Genomic DNA, 4,945 nt, shown 5'->3' with positions numbered 1-4,945 from the left:
CATATATCGTATATTATATATTATATATCGTATATTATATCTTAAATATCGTATATCATATATCATATATTATATATTAAATATCGTATATCATATATCGTATATTATATATTACATATCGTATATTATATATTATATATCGTATATTATATATTGAATATCGTATATCATATATCGTATATTATATATTACATATCGTATATTATATATTATATATCGTATATTATATATTGAATATCGTATATCATATATTATATATCGTATATCATATATTACATATCGCACAATTTACTAATTACAATCGAATACGGGCGAAGATCTTCGGAATTAGATATCGCGTTCCCCGGTAGCCAGCGGTTATCGAATGTTCGCGTTCCGATGACTCATATCCGTGTTTATTTTCGCCGATAGAGAAAAATTCGATGGAAGAGAGCCATGATCCGAATGATCGTGTTTTTGCGCAACGATTGTATCCGCAAAACGATCGAAATACGCGCACAATCGCCGCGGCATTCATAGTACGCTTCCGAATGCTATATCACGACATTTATTCGCGCGGTAGAATTTCACTGGTTATCCACGGTAACCGCAGGTTAATTCAACGCATGTGAGTGTAAATACGTGGCTCCCTTAAAAGTCTCCATCATTCTGCAGTCTCGATCGATACCATCGTGCCTGCAACCGTTTGTTAATACCGAATTAACAAGACAAATTTAAACAGACAAACGTTTCTTCGTGTAGAACATAGAATATTTTATTTTTCTGTAGAATCGACGCTTAATTACGTGAACGTAATTATACGCGTTTAACGTTATTAACGTGATTTATAGTGTATAAAATCATCGAAGAGTCGTGATATTGTACGCGGACGAATTCTTTTTTTTCTCGTGAATGGAAAATATCACATTATCGAAAATATACCGTTCCGTTTAAAAAATTAATGACGTTGAAAATCAGCTTCGAAGTGATCTTGGAATACAAATGTTGTCCTACCTTCGTATTCGATCCGTGAGATGGTGCAATTCTTTTTCCAACGTCAGCCATGTAAAACAGACATCACGTGTGCTCAATATAAAATGAACACTCTATATATCGACGAGTACTAATTATCGTAGAATATCCAGTATCCGTAAGCAAATAGATAGACACGTAATCATGCAAATATATTCGCGCGATCGAACGGGATTCGTTAGAATTTATTCTGGCCAGAAATTAAACTGGAAACCGCGGAACGACAAATTCTCCGGTGAAACGTCATTTTCCAGAAGGCTAACATTGAGAATTCATCGAGCACTATCGGTGGAACAAATATACTGACTTCCTTGGGCTCCTGTCAAGTGATTCTCCGAGCAATACCTTTTGTAGTCGAGAACCGACGAAATTGCTTTTCGCTGCTGGAAAATTGTCCGTTGCACGCAGGATTGTGAATAGTGCACTGCAGACTTTGTTACCTGTGCTCTCTCGCTCGGTCTTCTATCCGTGTTATTTTCTTACTTCGAGTATTCTCACCTCGCAGCCATGTAGACTGTTATTTATCTTTAACAAAAATCTCGTTTACCCCGTGATTAACAGTAACCGATAGACGATGGATTTGATGCGTTTGTAACGGAAACTAATAGATGAAAAATAAAACAGGAACATTTAAAATATTTAAAGGTATTGTTGCATTATTATAATCGTTAAAAGAAGAAATGCATCATTGTTTCTTGCAATAAATGCAGACAATTTTTATTTTGCATCATAGTGGCCGCGTTTAGACAATTATTCTTTTTGCTATTATTTATTTCACTGTACTTATTATTTACGCGATATTAACATAATATTCACAGCTATAGAATATAAATAATATCACGTGGCTTTCGCTACTTTTAGCAACAATCTTACGATAGTCACTTGCTTTCTTCTATTTATTCTAAATAATTTGCTATTTATTCTTAATTCGATTTATTTGTTGTTTATTAAGGTGTACGCTTATGAAAGATATAATTAGATAGATATTTATGCGTACAGATTATCTATTTCGGAAAATCTAAGAAAATATATATGTAGTATTATTAATTTATTAGTTATGAATTTTATAATCCGCGAATACTTTGTTCTGATCTTTGTAAAATTACTGTCAAAGATTATGCATACGGATTCGTAGTTTAAACATAGCAATAACAATTTGTCAGAACTTTGACTATTTGTTAGAACAGTTTGCATAATAATGAAGTTCGTTCAATGTAACCTCAACAAAACTTCCACGAATTACACGTAAAAATTTCAATCACCGAATCTACCGAATTTCGATCCCAATGATCGAGCCGAACAATGAATTCGTTGAACAATATCGCGATAGAAATTTATCGTTTAGCACCAGGCGGCTTTCCAGATATTCGATCACATAAATTTTCCACTTGTAGGAAACAAAAGGGTGAGACTTTCCCCGCCGCTCCCGCAACGTCAACATCTCGAGGACCAGCCGCGGCGAGGGTGGTTCAGCTATACTGGAAACGATGACACTGTTCAGACACGGTGTCCTTCGTTCACGGGCCCCCGGTACTTGCCGATGGCTTGCAGATGTTGGAGTTTCAACTATGGCCGAGCACTCGAGGCGAGGGCACTTTCTCTGATCCACTTTTCCGGGGAGGAACAACGGTCCTGTTCGGCTGCGAATCGATACGTAAAGGATTGGCCGCGCCGGGGAACGACTCCGAGGACGTTAAATATGTACAGGGAGTTCTTGTTTTAAAGCGACAGAACGAATATTGAAACCAAAAATATATCGCTGCGATATTGTATGGTCGTTCGATCGATAATTTCGAAAAATAAGGGTTAGATTGTAGTGAAAATTTTCGACGTCGATTCCAAGATATTCGACCGGACAGAAATCTGTTTTTCTTTTTCGGGGCGACGACTCTAAGGCGCCCTTAAAAATTGTTGTATCACATTTAAAAGTGCAGTAAAATAAAATAAAAAAGTTATTAATTGTATATGTACATATACACCACTACGATAATATATATTATTATTTTATTATATTACTATTTTACTATATTACTTTATTATACTATTATTTATTATACTATATCATATTACTATTTTATTATATTACTTTATTATATTACTATTACTATATTACTTTATTATACTATTATTTATTATACTATATCATATTACTATTTTATTATATTACTATTACTATATTATTATTATTATATATATTATTATATTACTATTACTATATTATTATTATTATATATATTATTATATTACTATTACTATATTATTATTATTATACATATTATTATATTACTATTATTATATATATTATATTTAATTCGTACATATACATGTACACCACTATATATATATTAAGGCTCGGAGATATTTATTTCGTTTTCGAATTCTTCCGACGTTTTTTTATTATTTCGTTTTCCCGTTCACGCATTTTCACCATAAAACAAATTCCGCGATACTTGACCAAAATCCCGCGAGCAACGGCGAGCGCGCAATTCATTAAAAATTCGTCAAAACTTTCGGGCTCGTTCAATTCCGTCGAAATCGCTGATTTCGTCGTTTCGAGGCACGCTTCCTATTTTCGAACGATTTCGAATTCGCCTCTGTCATTCGCGGTCCACGCGCGACACCCTTTTCTCCGAGCTTAGGTTAACAGATATCGTCGAACGGGACGTAGCGTCGTGTACGACGCAAGTTGAAGATTACGCGATGATTATACGTATTGTTCCGCACGGAAAATACGGGAAAGTCTCGCGAGAGAACGTCGTTCCCGGCGATATCGTCGTCACTCGAAGGCGGCTCGATGCTAATACTCTTATCATCCGTGTAGCATGCGACTGTGGGGCGCGTCGAAATCGGTCGTCGGTCTTGCCACGCGTGCAGTTGAACAGAGAGAGAGAGCCGGAACCGAATTACGAGCCCGAAACGACGGCGTTTCTTTCGACGAGGCGTGTAACGTGTGTGCTCGGGAAGAAGACGTTAAACGATTTTTACGAGCCCGAATATGCATACGTACACGCTCACTTCCAGGAGATTTAGTATAAATGAAGAAAGAAATAATTGTTTTTTAAGAATATTTCAGCGTGTTCCAATTGTAACATGATTCGCGATTATGTTGTCTACGAAGCAGTTCTATTTTTCTCATCGTTTGAAGATAAAACAAAGAAATAAAGGGGGGATGTTAACCCTTTGCAGTCGGGGTTGCATTAGTCACAGATTATGGGTCGCGCGGCTTTATGAACAGATTTTTGCATGTCGAAGGTTTTATTAAACTTTTTCATTTTGTTTAATGATAGCGTTTTGGGCGATTCTTTGTCAGTATTAGTGTGTGTCCCATGTAGTTTGTACATGTACATATACACCACTACGATAATATATATTATTATTTTATTATATTATTATAATATTTTACTATATTACTTTATTATACTATATCATATTACTACTTATATTACTACTTATATTATATACTATATTATATTATTTTATTATATTACTTTATTATATTACTATTATTATATTATTATTATTATATTATTTTATTATATTACTATTATTATATATATTATTATTGTATTATTAGTAAAATATTATTATTATATTATATTAATATTTTACTATATTATATTACTACTTATACTACTTACTATATTATTATATTACTATTATGATATATATTATTATATTATTATTATTATATATATTACATCTAATTTGTACATATACATGTACACCACTACGACAGCATATATTAAGGTGTAATGTTAATGACGTTAAAGTACGTATAGAACGACTCTCAATGAAGCCTCGCTACATTGAATTTTAGCAGAACACGGCACTGCATAATTAACTTAACGAGGGAAGCACGAATGCTGTTGCGAGCAAATTCTCAGGTTAAAAATAACCTGATATTGATATCGCAGAGCCTGAGATTATTAAACAT

General features: G+C 33.8%; 1 long non-coding RNA gene across 1 annotated transcript; it reads left to right on the top strand.

The window, feature by feature from the left end:
- The first annotated feature begins 474 nt into the window (after window positions 1–474).
- LOC143260455 (uncharacterized) lies at window positions 475–2,966 on the top strand. Its single transcript, XR_013034651.1, has 2 exons — window positions 475–607; window positions 2,406–2,966. It is a non-coding gene; the product is annotated as an uncharacterized LOC143260455 (long non-coding RNA).
- Window positions 2,967–4,945: the final 1,979 nt, after the last annotated feature.

The sequence above is a fragment of the Megalopta genalis genome, chromosome 13 (genome assembly GCF_051020955.1).
Source record: "Megalopta genalis isolate 19385.01 chromosome 13, iyMegGena1_principal, whole genome shotgun sequence".
Lineage (NCBI taxonomy): Eukaryota > Metazoa > Arthropoda > Insecta > Hymenoptera > Halictidae > Megalopta > Megalopta genalis.
This window is presented reverse-complemented; position numbering and strand designations above follow the sequence as displayed.